The sequence below is a fragment of the Macrotis lagotis genome, chromosome X, assembly GCF_037893015.1.
Source record: "Macrotis lagotis isolate mMagLag1 chromosome X, bilby.v1.9.chrom.fasta, whole genome shotgun sequence".
NCBI lineage: Eukaryota > Metazoa > Chordata > Mammalia > Peramelemorphia > Peramelidae > Macrotis > Macrotis lagotis.
Genome location: NC_133666.1, coordinates 97012983 through 97033091, shown reverse-complemented (window position 1 = coordinate 97033091; position 20109 = coordinate 97012983). Strand labels below are relative to the sequence as shown.

The 20109-nt window shown below is 37.4% G+C and overlaps 1 protein-coding gene and 1 pseudogene across 5 annotated transcripts in view; both read left to right on the top strand.

Annotated features, from left to right (window-relative positions):
- PALM2AKAP2 (PALM2 and AKAP2 fusion) overlaps positions 1 to 20109 on the top strand; it is a 534014-nt gene that overhangs the window by 305101 nt on the left and 208804 nt on the right. The window lies entirely within an intron of this gene.
- LOC141497378 (serine/threonine-protein kinase Chk1 pseudogene) overlaps positions 1 to 20109 on the top strand; it is a 39841-nt pseudogene extending 19732 nt beyond the window's left edge.

Here is a 20109-nt window from a genome sequence, read left to right as displayed (position 1 = left end):
CATCTAAGGTAAACAAATGCCTAATCTTAGTCTCAATTTGGCTTAAATTCAGTTTGAGATATTAAATTAATCAACAACATTTATTAAGGAACCACCTCATACCAGACAACCATGCTAGGCAACAGGAATATCAGCAACAATGAAACAATTCCTGCTCTCAGGATCTGTCTCTGTATTGGGAAGGAAAGAGGAAGTGAATAAGTGTTTATTAATAGTTCCTATATGCTACATAAGCACCTCACAACAACCCTGGGAGGTGTTATTATCCTTATTTTACAGAAGAGGGAGGCAGATAGAGGTTAAGTGACTTAATCAGGTTCACACAACTGGTATTGGAGGTCACATTTGAACTCAGGTCTTCTTGACTCCAGACTCAGGTTTTGATGATATGCACATGTGAATATATTCAAAATAAATAAAAGGTAGTTTAGGGAGGGAGGTTAGAAAAGACCCCAAGTAGATGATATTTTAGTTGAGCACTGAAGGACACAAAGTACTAGAGACAGAACTGAGGAGGGAAGATGCTCAAGGCATGGAAGATATAACTAGTGCAAAGACAGGGGATGGAAAATGGAACTTAGTTGATTTACCTTCACGCAATTCAAATAGGATCCTACATTTGATATACTTAACAATAAATTGTCAGGTATCCATTCTGGTTTGTAGTATCTTCTGTTAATGCAGAATCATAAAATCTCAGACTTTATAGAGTATCTAATCCAATTCATCCTGAACAGGAATACCTTCTTCAGAAGAGAGTTCTAAAATCAAAGTATCTTAGATTTAGAGTCAAAACTGATACAAAATAGCCTTGAGGTCAGCGATATTATGGAGATACAATATTCTAAGTGACAAACAGGAGAAAGTTCAAGTTAACCTGACATAGAGTCATGGAAGAGAATACTATGGTTTTTTTTTTAGATTTTTGCCAAGCAAACAGGGTTAAGTGGCTTGCCCAAGGCCACACAGCTAAGTAATTATTAAGTGTCTGAGACTAGATTTGAACCCAGGTACTCCTGACTCCTGAGCCAGTGCTTTATCCACTACGCCACCTAGCCGCCCCAAGAATACTATGTTCTAAGACTGGAAAGTTAGTGTGGAGCAAGATTTTGAAAGATTTTATAAATGGCAACTAGGGGCTCGGTGGTTAGAGCACTTGACTTAATATCAAGAAGATCTGAGTTCAAATACAGCCTCAGATAATAACTATGTGACACTGGACATGCCAATTAATGTCTGCCTCAGTTTACTTAATTGTAAATTGAAGTCTCCTAGGGTTGTGTGAGGACAAATTTAATAATATTTTAAAGTTCTTAGAGTAATGCCTTTTATGTAATAGGCACTTAAAATACTTGTTTCCTTAAATGCCCAAGAGAGTTTTATTTTAAGGGTAACAGGGAACCACTGGAATATATTGAGTGAGGGAGGATAAAGGAATGACATGGTGAGATCTGATAATAATTAAAGATTTCTTCCAGTAGACTTGGCACAAAGACAATATTAGTCTAAACTTTTTGGTAGCAAGAATGAGAAAGTAGCAAGAGGAGAAGGAAATATACGTGAGTAACATTGTTGAGTTTGAGATAAATTACCATGATTGTTTATGAAAACTATCTTTAATGAAACCAAATACAGTTTGGCTTGAACAAAAAAGAACAAGAACAAAAAAAAATAAGAAAAACTTAAATAGGTCATAAAAAGTTGAACATGATTGAAAATGGCTAAAGAATAAGAAAAAGAGATTTTTAGAAGAATGAGAGCAGGGAAAGTTAGAGTTTGTCTAAAAAAGGTAGGAAAGATAGGGGATGAAAGCAGGGACGATGAAGTCTGGTGAGTTAGAGGTTTTGTTTTTTTTAATGAGATACTTGGGAATATAAATAAGCAATAGGGAAGAAATCAGTAGCTAGGAAGAAATTAATGATTAGAAGCAAGGACGATTAGAGGCAATGGGCTGCTACTGGAGAAAACTGAAGGGAATAGGTTAAAAGTTACATGCAGCAAGGACCCATTCACATCTTCCTAACTCCAGGATTGGTGCTCTATCCACTGTACCACCTAGCCACTTCAGTCTATCTCTTTTAATGCAATCAACTGTTGAGTTCTTATTACATCAAGTCAGGGAGTGAAGATAGTTCTGGAAGAGGTAATGAGAAGAATGTCTTTGCACAACACAATAATCAACATAATGTATAAGTTATGCCATCCTTTATATGATATAATGGTCTTTTTTGATTATGAAGAACAACAATCAATCAACTACAAATGTTTGATCATTATATTATTCTACTGTTGAGTTAGAGAAAGACTACACAGTATAATGGGTAAAGAAATGGCCTCAGAGTGAGAAAGATGTGGATTCAATTTTGCTTCTGACATATACTAACTTTGAGACCCTAGGCAAGTCTTTTAACCTCCCAATTCCCCAGGGAACTCTAAAATTCTCAAGTACAGAGTAATTGCCTGTATTGAAATAGCAAGGGCAATATAAAGACGGGGTAGAGATTTTTTTGCTATTATGTCATATTTTTTACTTATATTTTAATTTGTAAAAAAGTAGGTAATGTGACAATGGTAGACCCAATAAAGGAGATTAATTGAAAATAAGTTCCCCACTGGAATCTCCCATTGCTAATGAAATTACAGGTCTGGTTAAAAAAAAAAGTTTTATGGGTTTTTGTTTTGTTTTGTTTTGCCAGGTTACAAGCCACTAAAATCCCCAGGCTATTTTTACATAGGAACTTTTGTCTGACCTTTACTTTCACCTTCTTCTGTCATATATTTGCATAGTTGATTTTCTGTTACATTTGTCTAATGTATAATAGGAACCCTAAATTTGGAGGCCAAGAAACTGGGGTTGAATTCTGTCTCTGTAACTTAACACCTTTTAGACATTAGGGAAAGTCATTTTTATTCTCTGGTATCAATGTATATCATAAAATATGTGGGATATATCTTATATAATATAATGCCTATTATAAAGCTGTAAATAGATTATAAAATATAGATGTAATTATATAATTATTATGTTATAATTATATAATGTATATAATTTTAATCTGAGTTCCTTGACAGCAGAGACTTTCTTAATTTTTTACTTGTTTTCCCAGCTCTTAGCACCAAAGACAATTCTCCAGATTGATACACAGATATGGCTTTTCTTTGCGTTTAATTGAACCAGTTTTGAATGCCAACTATGATGTCTAGCCCTTTTCTCTCCATCTAGTCCATTAGGCTATATGAGGGACTTTGTCAGATGCTTTGAGAATTTTATCCAATGTTTAAGCAAATTCCTAAGACTTTATATAGATTTGTATGCCATTAGCACCCTGAAAACAAAAAGACAAAGAGACTTCAGATTCAGCTTGAGAAGAAAGAGAAATAAGATTTGAATTGGATTTCAGTCATCTGTGACAGAGTACATGTTAGCCTGTCATAATAGGTCATTTTCACTTCCCTTAGCTGTTACTGGCTTCAGATTTTAAAGGGACAGGTTAAAATATCAAGGAGGGGAAACGATTCCTTTTACTTCTGCAACATTCAAAACTGTACCATCTCTCTCAATATGAAAGCATGGTGCTTTTTTAAGAGAATATCTTTATCATTCCAGATGCCCTGTGCTACCTTCTCCCCACAAGCACAACCAATTAAGAAGTAAGCAGTCACCCATCAAATGAAGATGGTGGATGAGCTGCAAAGTAGACTGATTTTTAATGAGGCAGTGATATGGCTAAAAGCATGCACAAGATGCATTTGGAAATAGAACTACCTCCTGAGAGATGAGAACAGACACCCTTGCCACTTAACTGTATTTTAAGTTCTGTTTATGAATTCCTCCAGGACATTTATTCTGAGGCTAGGTTTGTCTCATTTAATATTCTACCACTTACTAAAAAGACTGGTTCCATTTACTTTGGCATTTGGTCCAAGGAGGACAGACAGCACTGTAAATTATAAAATTTACAATTATAAAATTATTTAAAAAAAAGATTTGGGATTTGGACTCATCAGAGAATTTCTAAAATCACCATAGAGGCTATAACTTCATGAGGGAAATCAGGTAATTATAGTAACTCTAATGACATACATTTGGTTTCCTTCAGAAACATGAATGTAGTGTCATTTTGTTTTCATGCTCTATTCTCCTTCAGGTCCTTCAGTCTTTATCATTTTTTAAAAATAATTTTCTCCATAAAGAGATTTTTCTATTCATATTCTATTGTTTTTGTGTCATTTATCCCTTTGACAATCTGGTGAATTCTATGGACCCTTTCTCATATTTTTTAAATGAATAAAATAAAATAATTGAGACTATAAAGAAATCCAGTTACTTTGAATTACAGTTATCAAAATATTATTAAATGAGTTCACAGATATGGTAGTATGACTCAATAATAATAACAATTATAATTTCATTATATCAGATATGTCTGATTCATACTGTCCATGAAGTGGTTTACCATTTCCTTCTGTAAAGGATTAAAGCAAACAGGTTAAGTGCTTTGCCCATGGTCACACAGATAGTAAGCATCTGAGAGCAAATTTGAACTTGGGTTTTCCAGTGTTCTATCCACTGAGCAAAACAACAATACAGTGTTTACTATATACCAAACACTGTTTTAAATGCTTTACAACTAGTGACTCATTTGACATTCACAACAATCCTGGTAGGTAAACACTATTACTATCCCCACTTTTAAAAAAAATTAATTAGTTACTTGATATCAGGAATAAATTAGTGTCAGGAGAATGTTCCATTTCATTACCTGAATTAGTTTTCTTCCCCTGCACACTCCAAAATGCAGTATAGCAAAATGATGCTGTAAAATTGACCTTAACAGGATATTCAAACAATAGCTGACCAATAACTAACTTTGCCTTAGTTCTTCTGGGCAGAGAAAAAAAAAATAATCAAACCCTCTGCAACTCAGCAGATGTCTTCTGTTTAAGGAGATGCTTTTAGCTGGTGTCTCACTTGCACTGCCCCTTACCCAGCTGAGTCAGTGAAAAGACAACACAGCACATACATTTTCCAGCAAGAGAGTGGGAAACAGAAACAAAACATCTTATTCCCATAAATTGGGAATATATAGACTAGATTAAAGAAAGACATAGCTTTGTGTCCTACTTTGCTGGTGAGGAAACTTAGGCAAACAGTTGTTATATGGGGGCAGCTAAGTGGTACAGTAGATAGAGCACCAGCCCTGGAATCAGGAGGACCTGAGTTCAAATGTGACCTCAGACACTTAATAATTACCTAGCTGTGTGACCCTGAGCAAGTCACTTAGCCCCATTGCCTTGTAAAAAACAAAAACAAAAACAAACAGTTGTTAAATGATTTGTGCAGAGCCACACAACTAGTAAGTGCATGAAACTAGATTGGAACTCAGAACAGTGACTCCAGATCTAGTAGTATTCCATTCACTCTACAACCCACCTACCTCCAATTCGTGTTACTGAAAGATGTTTACTTGGTAGATCTCTTAACAGAGCTTCAGTAGGGCTAATGCTATTCTGGTGTCCACTATACATATGGTGAGTCCCAGGGAATGGAGGACCATCAGGCTACCCAAGGAGGAACGAATCAGTTTAGGTCAAGAAAATGGATCTGACTTCTGAGCTAATCATTATTGGGATTAGACCTGTAAATTGTCTCTGACCTCAAACACTTACTATCTGTGTGACCCTAGGCAAATAACTTAAACCTATTCGTCTCAGTTTCCTCATCTGTTAAATGATCCAGAGAAGGAAATGGCAAACAACTCCTGTATCTTTACCAAGAAGAGTAGGACATGATTGAAGAAATGAATAATAAAGACAAAGTACTATGCAAGTCAATAGGATTACAGTGGCAGAGACAAAAATATGTACCTCAAAGAACTTGCATTCTTCTTTCAATAAACCTTATGTAAATGATTCCTTTGAGAATATTTGATATGATGTACTCATTATCTGTGGATGATAAGACTGGAAAAGCTGCAGATGAGCATCCTCTTCCCCCCAGTTCTATAGGCTTCTTGATGAGGTGTTCTGAAGAGAAAAAAAAACTGTTGCTTTAAAAGTAAAATTTAGAATTGCCTGATGGCCTGTAGAAATCCTTCAGTGAAAGTCTCAATTAAGATGGAATTGAAATTTGGAGTTATTCATCTTCAAGGCAAGAAAAAAAAACACTGTGAATCAAAATGTTTCAGTCAACAATATGCACTCAACAGACATTTATTAAGAGCTCCACTGTCTGTGATCTATCCTAGTTGCTGAGGAGAATATAAAGTGTAAATTAGACTATAACTATAACTCATCATATCTCAGAGGTCCTTAATAAATGCCAGTTGATTGACTGCCTGACTGATAAGTATGATGGAGAAGTCCAAAGCTCCTCAGTCTGTGTGACATCCATGAAGGAGGGTTACTGCCAACCAGGAGATTAGAACAAGTTCTTTGGAGGAGACATTTGGATTAAGTTTTAAGAATGGATAAGAATTCAGTATACAAAGGAGGGAATGGAGGAAAGAGTGGACATAATATAAAAAATACATATAGAAGAGTCATGAATTTTGGTAGGAAACACGCCGCATTTGGTTTTCTCCTCCAGTGGCCTCTGTGGCTGCAGCAGCTGCTGCGACTAGAGTTGTCCGAGAGGTTTTAAGTGTCTTGCCCAAGTCAGACAGTCAGAATGTGTCGGAGGTAGGACTTGAACCCAGTTGTTTCTACCCCTGGAAGCTGGCACTGTGTCCACTAAGCCATCCCAGCATTCCTTGATGAATAAATACAAGTCATAGGATGGATATATTTAATGGGGGAGGTGCTGACTAGTAGAGCCATGGCTGGTGCCCTTTATGAAAGACTAGGATTTGGTACAAATTTTGGGAAAAGGTGCTTATGGAGAAGTTCAATTTGCTGAAGAAGCAGTTGCAGTGAAGATTATGGACATGAAGCATGCCATAGATTGTCTAGAAAACATTAAGAAAGAAATTTGCATCAATAAAATGTTAAACCATGAGAACATAATGAAATTCTATGATCAACAGCCAGAAGGCAATATTCAGTATCTCTTTCTAGAGTATTTCAGTGGAGAAGTCTTTGACCAAATTGAACCTGATGTGGGCATGCCTGAACAAGATGCTCAGAAGTTCTTTCATCAGCTTATGGCAGGGGTATTGTATCTTCATGGTATTAATAGGGATATTAATATTAATATCCATAGGGATATTAAACCAGAAAATCTTTTACTACATGAAAGAGATAACCTCAAAATCTCATATTTTGGGTTAACAACATTATTTTGACATAATTGTGAATGTTTATTGAATAAGATGTGTGGTACTCTGCCATATGTTGCCGCAGAATTGCTTAAGAGAAAAGAATTTCATTAAGAACTAGCTGTTGTTTGGTCATGTGGAATAGTACTAACTGCAATTCTGGCTGGAGAATTGCCATGGGACCAAGCCAATGACAGTTACCAGGAATATTGCGACTGAAAAAAACCATACCTCATACCTTGGAAGAAAATTGATTCCGCCCCCATTAGCCTTGCTGCATAAAATTCTAAATGAGAATCCAGGATTAAGAATTACAATACCAGAAATTAAAAAAGACAGATGGTACACTAAGGTATTTAAGAAAGGTGCAAAGAGGCCTTGAGCTTCTTCAGGAGGAGTTTCAGATTCCCCAAGTGTATTTTCTAAGTACATAACAATCAAAGTTGGACTTTTCACCAGTCTCACAGTAAAGAAAAAGTGAAGTTTTCCAGTTCTCAACCAGAGCCACGAACCGGTCTTTCTTTGTGGGACACTAGTCCTTATATTGATAAACTGATTAAAGGGATCACTTTCTCCCAATCTGCATGTCCTGACCATATGCTGTTGAATAGTCAGTTACTTGGCAACCCAGGTTCTTCACAGAATCCTTGGCAGCATTTAGTTAAGAGGATGACACAGTTCTTTACCAAATTGGATGCTTGTGAGAAATTAGGTTATCATTGGAAGAAGAGTTATATGAATCAGGTCACAGTATCAATCACTGATGGAAGAAACAATAAACTCATTTTCAAAGTGAACTTAGTAGAAATGGATGAGATCTTAGTGGACTTCTGGCTCTCCAAGGGTGATGGGTTGGAATTCAAGAGATACTTCCTGAAGATTAAAGGGAAGATAAGTGACTGGTGAGTAGCCAGAAGGTGCAGCTTCTTGCCATATGATCCATATCCCTGGGTAGACCCAGTGAAGCTTATACTGTTTTACAGACCTCAGATCTAAAATAACTATTCCTAAGCAGTTGTCCATTCCCTTTCTCAACCAAGATTTTCTAATTCCTTTTGTTGAAAAAAAAATTTTCTTGAATAGAAATATATCAAAACACATTTTTCAAAGTATCAGAGAATGAGTATGTATATTTAATTTTTTAGGAAAACTTTGGGAAGAGATTGGGCAAAAATTCTTCAGCATAACATTTGTTAAATTTGGAATTCACTGTATACAATCTAAGTTTTGAGTATAGGTTTTTTGTTTTGGGTTTTTTTTGTAAGACAATGGGGTTAAGTGACTTGCCCAAGGCCACACAGCTAGGTAATTATTAAGCATCTTATGCCGGATTTGAACTAAGGTACTCCTGACTCCAGGGCTGGTGCTCTATCCACTGTGCCACCTAGCCACCTAAGTTTTGAGTATAAATTAGTTCATTTGTCATATGTTTGTGTTTGGTATTTGGTTAGTCAGAAAATCTGAGATTTTTCTGGACACGGTAATTCTTTTTATTTAGTTTTTGTTTTGTTTTGTTTTGCAAGGCAAATGGGGTTAAGTGGCTTTCCCAAGGCCACACAGCTAGGTAATTATTAAGTGTCTGAGACCAGATTTGAACCCAGGTACTCCTGACTCCAGGGCTGGTGCTTTATCCATTGCGCCACCTAGACACCCCCAGACACAGTAATTCTTAAATGTACTAGTAAGAACTCTATTCTTATATTTGGAGCAATAAATTCACCAATATGTAAAGTAAGGCATTCTGTGAACAGTATTCACGTTCTTACACTTAAATTTTCTAAGTGCCTCTGAGTTAGTAAACCTGTTTTTGTCTGTTTTAAACTAGTTATGCTGCCAATTAAATTGTGCTGGTTGAGATTATCTGGTAAATACAGGACTTGTTTTTCAGCAATATAATTTATAATCTGGGAAGTGTTGGTTGATGTTTTCAGATAATGGTTGAGCATAAGCTTCTAGTGCAGTTTCTACTTTCATTTTGCTCTTGCATATCCTAAATATTCTTGGTTAGTTTAAGACATAGATATATTTTTATCTATCACTGTAATTATAAAATAACTTTAGAAAGCCAAGTTTTATGTTCCCCAAAGAATGTAATGATGACCAAGACTTTGTAGGTAGGAAGGAATAAAACTAGGAGAGCCAGAAATGTAATAGAATTGAGCTTTTACTACAACTCTGACCTGTTACCATAATACAGTTTTTTTGAACTTCATTTCTATTTGGAAAAAAAGTCTATTTGCAGTTACTGTTTATTTCTGTTCAACCAACCAATTGTGAATAAAATAAAAAATTAGAAGTAACTTGTACTGCTTTGTAAATTTAATAAAATAAACTTAAATTCAAATATGTTCTTTAAACTATTGCATCTTTCCCTTTAATGATCTTGGTAATGTCACCCATCTACAGATGTCCTTTATTTTAAGACAATTTTATATACTTATTCTTTGTTATGTTAATATTTTATTTTAGATATTTTATTTATATTTATTTCCAAACATTTATTAAGTGGCTGTAGGTACAAGACATTCTGCTAAGTACTGGGGATACAAAAATGAAAAATGAAAAAAATACATATAGAAGAAATGAAGTGAAAGAATGAAGAACATATCCAGAACATCGAGAATTTCAGTTTCAACTAGAGCATAAAGTATTTGGATAGGAATAATAATAGATAATCTTACAGTATCTAATAACTAAGTTAGGGTGGAACAGTTTGTAAAAGACTTCAAATTCTAGGCAAAACAGTGCAAGCTTTATTTGACAAGTTATAGGGAGCCATTGCAGTTTTGTTTTGGTTTTGTTTTGGGGTTTTTTGGTTTGTGTTGTGTTTTGTTTTGTTTTTAACCATGACTGATAAATTAAATTGCCCAGGGTCATGCAGCCTGAATGTATTAGAGACCTTATGAAACCCTGGATCATTTTGTCCCTCATGCTGGTTTTATATGATATACTGCCTCACAGATCTTAGAGTTCTTCTACCACTCCCAGCTCCATTCAGTTCCAGGTATTATCATTCCTTTATGTTGACATTTTAATGATAACCTTTTGGAATGGGATTCCTGGGATAGGATTGAGTCTCCACCTCTATCCTCACCTCACTAGAGAGTTTTTTTCACTTGTCAAGTATGTTGTAGAAGGAAGCATTTAGATGATCAGTGGATAGAGGCTAGACCTAGAGTCAGAGGGATTGTAGTTCAGACCTAGCCTCAGGACACTTGCTAGCTATATGGCCCTGAACTTAATCTTCTCCTTTAATTCACTGGAGAAGAAAATGGCAAACCACTCCAGTATCTTTGCCCAAAAAACTCAACAGACAGACATTATGGTTCACAAGTCACTATGAACAGGACATGACTGAAAAACAAAAAATGTTGTAGAAAGGATTATTGGTCCATAAATGTCAACCTAGTTAACCTCTGAGATCATTTTGAACTATGAGTGAGTAATGATTACTTTAGTGTGGATATCTTTCTACTTGTATAAACCCATTCCTTTTCAGTCTATACCATGAAATCCTTGTTTTCCAGTAAATCTCCCATAGAGGATCCATCCAATATTATTGAATTCTTCCTGTGGTTCTTTTCATCTCTCAGGAATGAGCCACCAGTGTCTTATTTTTGCAACATGATTAACCTGCTTCATTTTCAAATTATACATGCTCTACACTCATACACAAGCCATCACTGAGAACATGGTCGAGTTGACATACATGCCCTATTCAGCCAAAGGACAATGAAAGACAATCATTTATCAATCTTTCACCTCCTTATTTCAGGTCTTTTCCCATTCTCCACTCAGCTTTCAATAAGTGCAGACCTAAACATTTCTGATACCCCTCACCCCATTCAATAAACTCCAATGATTCCTTATCACCCACAGGATCAAATATAAATTTCTTTATTTGGTTTTTAAAGTTTTTCACAATGGTGCCCTTCCTTCTTTTCCAGGTGTTTTATACCCCTCTACATATTCTGCAATCTAGTTGGCACTAGCCTCTTTATTGTTATTAGAACTCAACACTTTTATCTCCCAATTCTATACATTTTTACTGGCTAGAAGAACTGGAATGTTCTCCCTCCTCTTCTCCTTTCTTCCTTCTAGATTTAGTTCATTGTCTGATTTCTGCAGGAGGCCTTTTCTGGTTTCCCCAATCTGACTGTCTTCCCCTCACTGCCCCTTTAAGATCACCTCCAATTTATCTTGTATATTCCCCACATGTATATAAATTTGTTTGTATGTTGTCTCTGCCTTTAAAGTATGTTCTTTATATTCCCAGGATTTAGCTAGCAATATCTCTCACCAATAGTAAGTGCTTAATAATAATAATAATTCTTTTAATAATTGATTGACTGGCTTGAAAATATTTTAAAATTAAGACAATATACAGACAATTGTCTTCTCAAAATCGATATGCTTTTCCTTATTTGTGATGTTAATAAATCTTTAGGCAAATAAAACTTTAGTAAGATGACCCAAAAATCATGTTAGAAAACTGATTTTTTTAAAAGTTCTTCCATGGTTAAGATTTTGAGATAATATAAATTCAGAAGAAATCTAGTTTAAGATTAAATGCTCAATTATCTTTTTCCTATATCTTATCTAATACATGGCACATTTTTTTACTTCTATAGTCTATAATTGGACACAAGGAAATTTGGTCCTAACCCAAATGCAAAGTGCATATAATTATATTTATCTTATGGTGATTCCCCCCCAAAGTTGCTTCACACACACACACACACACACACACACACACACCTGGGTCTGAAAAACTGACTCGAATGTATACTGCTTTGTTGAAATATGCTGTTCATAATCAGCCACTTATATCCACTAGCTTTAAGTCCTTTCCCTGAAAGAGAATTTGTGGTTTTGGTTTTTTTTTTTAATTTCTGTGGCATGTTTCTAAAATGTGGTCCTAACTATTCCCCGAGACATTCTTCCCTATGCATTTTTTTAACCATGAACCTCCATTTTTAGGTCATAAGTGATAAAATACTATTGGCTAATCAGCTGAAGATTAAGTACTCAATCATCTTTTTCCTATATCTTATCTAATATATTGCACTTTTTTTTTACTTCTGTAGGCTATAATTGGACACAATGAAATCATGTCTGTATTTTTCTTTTATAAGTAGAATTCACATTAATAATAAACCAAATTATTAGTAATTTCTTTAGAGTTTTCAACACTGTGATACCTTTAGATAGTTGAACACTTTTTGTTAACAGAATTAAAGAAAGCAATCATCATTAGACAAGCTGAAATGTTATCCTCTTTTTCAGGGTTTTAAATAGCTCTGCCCTGGATGAACTTGGCAGTTCTGGCTATGTGCGGGCTAAGAACTGCCTCTGAAGAGGGGATTTCTCTTTCCTTACCCCCCCCCCCACCTTTGTATCTAGTAATAGAACTCCTCTTCTGGAAGGTGACAAACCACCATCCAGCATCTGGGAAAAAATCAGGGCAAGTCATAGGTAAAGAAATAGATTTTTAGTTCCCAGCAGAGCAATCTGACCACAGAGACTGCATTCAGAAAGGGTTTGTCAAGTCTCCACTAGGGAGAGAAAAGACTATCTGGACCTGCAATACTATAGTAATGTGGCCTTGGCCACATGTCTTTCCTAGATAAATGTACTCTATCTTAGCAAATGACTTTTCTAAGAAGCTCATAAGTATTAGTTTAAGAGTACAGATCCACAGAGTACTCTAGACCATCAGTTAATACCTTTTGGAGTGTAAACCTTATAGAGCAAGAGCAAGTTGCAAAAATGGGCTAAAGCGGTTACTATACTAGTAAGCCTAGGTTTAATATCTATAATTATCTCCACCTTACAAATGTCCACCATGACCCCCATCCTTAGAAAACTTAGCAATTTATTTAATGCTGAATTTGGACTCAAAGGATCTGAGTTAGAATCCTGGCAAGGTCACTTATTGACTATGTGAATTTGTGAAAGTCACTTAACTTCCTGGCCCCAAGTTTCTCATTTGCAAAATGAAGAGTTGAATCAGATTTTAAGAGAACTTTCAACCTTAAATCTCTGATTCCCTGATCTTACCATAGGAAACATAGTGAAAAAAGATTTGAGATACCTAGAGAACACCTGGGTTTAAAAGTAGAGGAAAGAAGCTATAAAAAGAGGAAGAATTTGGGGGATGCTACCCTTAATGTGATAATATAAGTCATAACCCTTGCTCATATATTCCTCACTTTATCCCTACTGCCTAAATTTTGTACGTTAAAACTTAACAGCTATCACCACCAGACTAGACATCATTCACAGAACTTATTAGAAATTATTTAATCCAACTCATTGTTTAAATTTTTAGCTTGAATCAGCCCTGTTCCCAGGAAGGAATAAGTTCTCTTCTTTCTATCATCAGATAATGATCATCTTTCCCCTACTTCTCCTTTATACTTCCCTTTTTAATTCTTCCTAACTATATAATTTCCTTCTTAATTTTCCTTTCTCTGCCTACTTGTTTTTCTTTCTTCTTCCTCTTAAGCAGCATGGACCTAGGTATCCAAATCACAGAACTTAAACAAATATGATAATTTAACTACATTATAGATTAAATAGTGCTTTGAAGACTAGCCTGAGAATATAGCCACTATGGATAACCTCCTTTTTTCCCCCCCTCCTCTCAGCTCTACTATAACTTTACAGGCTAAAAATGGCTATTCATTCATTAGGTCAACTTTTGCACCTCATGTTAAAATTACTTCATGCCTTTTCTCATCAAAATATCTCACTATTAAGCTCCATTTAAGAACCTCAACAGGAAGTGTGGCACTTTGTAGCTATGAGCAAGTCATTTCAATCTTTCCTTCCACTAACCCTGGTCTTCCCAGACTCCATGAGGGGAGTGAGTGGGGAAGAACAATATGCCTGTTCACACCACTTGGATAACCTCGGAGTCACCACCGGCAATACAGTACTTCTGAATATATGAAAAGCCTCTAAATCTTCCTAGATTTCCTGTTACTTTGCCCTCCAAAGGCACTGCCACACATGACCTGCTCATGTATCCTAAAAACTCATGGTCCTTGTCCTATGACTTCTAGGTCATTTCATCCATCTTTTGAGCTGATAGGATCAGTCAAGGAACAGATATTTATTAAGCACCTCTGAAATGCCAAACACTGGTCAAGATGTTGGGGTAATGATACAAACAATAAAATCTCTACTTGACAAGATGCTAGAGATCCAATTCTCTCACTCTATGGATGAGGACATTGATGATTAGACTAGTGAAGTGAGTTACCCAAGGTTACACAGCTAGGTAGTAATTAGAGTTGAGATTCAAATCTGGGTTTTATGATTGCAAGTCTGGTGCTTTTTTCCATTTTACCACAGTGTCTCTTAGTTACCATTTAATGTTACAGGGCACATATTAGGTACTTAATATATAGAAATGCCTTAGAACTATATACTTACCTAACATTGATGATTAATTACCCATAAGTACAATGATAGGTTTCATGATTTTACAATGAGGTTGAATCATTATATTTTTTCAGAACTATTGAACAATTTGAAGTATAAAAAAAAATCCCAACCCCAAATTGTTTGTAGTAAAGATTCATGGCTTTATATATAGTTTTTCTTTGAATAGGGAAATGTTAGTGTTTGTTGATGTTTATCAAGTTCATAATAAAAGGACATTTAACAAAAAACGAATTTCATTGATCAAGACAACTATAAGTGGGATATGTCTGTATAATTATCTAAAACATTTATTCTAAATTTTCATTTCAATGTACTCTCTATTTTCTCCCTTTTTAAAAGTATATCCATTCTTCCTCACATATACCATAGAATACATTTAGCCTAAATCTGAATCTTCTGAATGAATGAGTTCAGCAACCATTAGTAATAAGTTATTTTAGTATTTCTTCCTATTGGATTGCAAGGGACTAAGGGAAAGGATTATGTCTAATTCTTTCTGTGCCCCACAATCTCATGCACAGTTTTTAGCATATAGTAGACACTAAATATTGGTTCAAATGAATTAAACATCTTTTAATATTTGTTTCAGAGTTTATAGAACTGAGGTATTCTTTGGGGCATAGTGTCTTCCTCCATACAGGCAAACAAGTTAATTAACCTCTCTGAAACTCAGTTTGTTCATCTGTAAAATGATTGGACAAAACGACTTCTAAGTCTCTTCCAGGTTTGAATTCTAATCCCTTGGAATGCTATTTCATAGCTTAAAATCTCAGCTGATTTTTTAATTTCACCATTTGTAAACTGAGGCCTTCAGAGATCTGAAATTTATCCCTTTAGCTGGATTCCAAGGATTTAGTTTTCATCTGAGTGGGAGCTCCCTCCCACAATTTATCTGTTAGTAGTGTTACAAAGTAGTTAATGTCAACCTAATGTCAGCCCTTAATTAATGTCAATCCTGTATATTTTCTTAGTTATGTTTCTCCTGAATAATATATAAACTCCTTGAAGGTAGGGTCTGTTCATGGATTGTCTTTATTTTTTTTTTGCCTTTGCATACCTAGCCCATAAATGAATGAAAAATCTTAAATAAATCTCATTAGATATATATTTGTTTAACTATTTAAAAATATATTTTAAAAGGAATTCAAATTAGATTTTTAAAAGTCCAAGAACACAGAGTATTTTTATTTAATGTTGTATTAAATGTCATCTTTCTTTTTTATTATGAATTTGGTAAACATCAACAAACATGAACATTTTTCCCCACCAAAAAGAATTTTAAATGAGGTCTACACATATCTTGAGTGTCCACCATATATATGTAAATATATATGACCTGTTTTTCTCTTTATAGGGTATCCCAAAGGTCTTGGTATAGTTTTGAGCTATTAATGACTAAGCCTCCATTAGAATCCTTGGCTTCTGTTCTGTCTCCTGGTAGACTTCAAAGTTTTGGGCATCTATCTTATTTGGTCCTTTTCTTATTATAAAATTTGGCATCAATTTCAGATTTCAACAGGCTGTCATAGACTGCTGATTACAAGTCCCCTATAATAATTCTGTAAGCAGTGTTATTATGGTAACTTTAAAAATGGAAAGAAAGAAAAGACACAGAGAGAGAGAGAGAGAAAAAGAAAGAAAAAGAGAGAGAGAAAGGGAAAGAGAAAGGAAGAAAGAAAAAGATGGAGAGAGTAACATACTCATAAGATACTTTTAAGTTTAATTTGCATTTTTTTTTTAGGTTTTTGCAAGGCAAATGGGGTTAAGTGGCTTGCTTGCCCAAGGCCACAAAGCTAGGTAATTATTATCTGAGGTCAGATTTGAACTCAGGTACTCCTGACTCCAGAGCTAGTGCTCTATCCATTGCACCACCTAGATGCCCCCTTACTTTACATTATTAATATTTTGTCCATCAATTTTTTTAAGTCTAGACAATTAACAAAATGATAAATCAAACCCTGATTTGAAGTGTTTGCCAATTTCTGAGCTCTTTTCCTCATTGTATATTGCATCCTTCTGATATACTCTTTCTTTCCCATGTACTTATTGCGCATGTATATCTTATTAATCTTACTAATATTTATGTATTCCACAGGGCTTGGGACAATGATTTGCACACAGTGCCTAATAAATGTTTGTTAAATTTTATTGAATTGTTAAAAAGAAAACTGGAACATATTTGTAAAAGTGACATGAAACTTTTATTCTATATTATTCTACAGTAGATCTCTACTGATGTTTTTGATGTTTTGTCCTTAGACCATGACATCAGGGAAGTGATCTCATGGCAAGCACATGAATTGGATTTGAGTGAGGGGGTGCTGTGCTAATTCATCAAATTCCTATCCCTGTCTCCTGTCAGATGGGCTCAGCTGGTCTCAGCTTGAAGCAGCTGTGATTATATATTCTTTTTTCTTTGCTCTGCTTGTCTGCTTATGTTGACTTTCTCAAATCATTTTCTCTTTAATGTCTTGGCTTCTAATTCTGAAATATCTATTCTGGTTTCTCCATGAATTTCCTGCCTTAAATCTGTTGAACCCAAAGAGCGAGACAGAGACCATAATTTGATATATTTGGAGATCTTTATTCCCAGGAACTGTCTGGGGATAAAGGATACCCAAATAAGACAGCACCTGAGTGTTCAGGGGATAGGGTTTTTATAGTGTTTTGAGGAGGGGTAGAACAGAGAGCAAGCAGAATACAGAGGCAAAGATAGCAGTTAAATATATTGTCTTGTTATAGTAATACAAACATGTAAACATATGGCTCAGTGTTGATAGGGGCCTGGACAGAGTAGGAAAAGGGTCAGGGTCTTTGTGTTATGGTTGAACTTGTTTCCTGAGACAGAGGGAGTCACATATTGCCGGGTTTTTATTTACAACGCCGGCTTCTTTATGCTAGTCCGTCCTCTTACTCACCAGTCCAACGCGTGGTGAGTCTTCGGGGTACCTCCGGCCCCCACTCTTTGATGGGGGAAGAACCAGACAGAGCGCCTGAGGTGGGTCATGAGTCTTTATTCTTCTGTGATCACATTCCCGTTCCCTCCCCACCTCTCAGCAGACACTTTTATCCCTCCTGTCCTCCCTCCCATGAACTCTTAAACAATGAGGGGCCGAGTTCTGTAACATTCCTTTATAAGGGGATTATGTTTCCCCCGCTAAGCGACCACCAAGCCTCTTCCCCCCGCCCCCAACATCTCCCCCTTTCTGTTTTACAAGGTTATCACTTGGTGTGACCTTAAGCGGTGCTGAGGTTAGCCTTAAGCGGTGTCATTTCTACTGGCCTCTGATAGCCGGGGGCGAGGAACCCTGTCTTAGGTCATCTCCTTCAACCCAGGACCTTGCCCGTCCTAGGCGCCCGACACCCTCAGGGCCTGTCTTAGGTGGCTGGGTGAGGAGAAGTTGCCCGTCTTGGGGTTTACCTCGTCTTACCCCTAGGTGTCACATGTCATGCATGGCGGCTAGCCAGACTTGGGGATCCTCCCCCGTCTCTATGGCCATGAAGGCTTTCTGAGTAAGAAGCATATAGCCCCTCTGTCGCCTAGCTAGGCGGCAGAAACAGACAACAAGTAGGGTGATTCCCAGAATCAGCGTCCTTGTTCACCCTCAAGGGGGTATCCTCCCGCCATCTGGCAATCCCTCCATGGTATGGGATCCTCGATGTTTTCCCCTGTGGCCACACATGAGGGGCCCCACCGAGGCAGAAGGGAGCCCCATCGATGTATTGGTCACTAGTAGGCGAGGGTAGATCGGGGAGTTCCGTGCTACCGGAAGGGGAGAGGGAATAACTCGGAGTATTCCCCATGTCGGATTTCCTTCAGATGGAGCACCTCCAAGGATCCCTACGATGATCAGAAGGCCTGAAAAAGGAAGAAATTCCTCTCACCCCGTAGGGTTGGGCATTAATCAAGGTCTCTTATCTTGTAAACAGGGAGCCATCTTTCTGGCTCTTCTATCTTATCCTCGGGATGAAATGACAGGTGGCCCTGTCTTCTGTTCGTTACCGTTACAGGGCCATGCCAACCTCCCTCTTCATCTCTCCACATGACTTTAGAGCCTGGTAGGGCCTTGGTGGGAGAGGGCAGGAGCGTTGGTTCTTTCTTAGCATGTCCTTTTGGGGAGAAAAATCTCTGGGCGGCTGTAGTGCCATCATCCCTGACTTGTAGGAAATTCATGGTAAATAGTACCTGAGACAGGTCTGAATGGGTCAGTGACCTGCCAACTCCCCCTTTCTGTTTAAAAAGATAGGATGTAGCAGAGTATCCATGTAAAGCTGGCACAGGGTGGGGCTATTGGCCATTCCCTGCGGTAGGACGGTGAACTGATAACGTTTACTGGGGGCTTGGAAATTGATCGCGGGGAGGGAAAAGGCAAATTTTTCTTTGTCCTCCGGGTGGAGGGGAATGCTATAGAAGCAGTCTTTAACATCAATCACTATAATAGTCCACCCTTGCGGGACTACAGTGGGCATAGGGAGACCAGGTTGGAGGGTCCCCATGGGTACCATGTTGGCATTTACTGCCCGAAGATCAATCAACATTCTCCAACTCCCCCCTTTCTTTTTTATGACAAAGACGGGGGAGTTATACGGGCTAAGGGACGGTTCCACTTTGTTCTCGTGCAGGAGGGTCATTACTATGTCTGTGAGGACGATGAGCTTTTCTTTTGTCAGGGGCCACTGCTCAACCCAAATAGGTTTCTTATTAATCCATGTTATTCTGGGGGAAAAGCTCATCTCTAGAGTGGCCCCAATTAATTTCCCCGCAGGCTATCAGGGGTGGCAAGTGTCAGGTTAAGCTGGCTCAAGATATCTCTACCCCATAATGCATAAGGGAGGTCGGGTAGGCACAGTGGGGTGAAGAGTCCAGATTCTTCCAAAGCTGACCACCGTAAGGCGTGTGCTGCTTTCATGGCAGATCTATTGCCCCCCCCCACCCCCGTCACTGCTTGAGGGCTCTGTAGGAGTGGCCACTCGCGCCTCCACTGTCCCCTATTTATGACAGAGCAATCGGCTCCAGTGTCAATTATCCCTTCGAGCTTCTGATTTTCCACCATGACGGTTAACAGTGGTCGCCCAGAGCTGACCGGGTGGACCCAGTTCACATGAGCTGGAGGGGCCCGCAAGGGCAGCGCCTTTCCTACCTCTTGGCCCTGTTTTACCAAGGTGGGAAAGGGGTGGGGGTTTGTGACCCTTACGGATGTGGGACTTCCGGGACCAAAAATGACCTGGGTATGGGTGACTAAGTCCACACATCTCTCAGCCCCTGTGATGAGCGCTGGGAAAATATTTAGCTCAATGGGAATCATCGAGGTTTCCCAAGGCCCGATCTCTCTCTGCTGTGTCCCTTCTCTATAGTCAACCCTCACGGGGATAGTCACAGTAATGGGGCCACTGTCTTCGA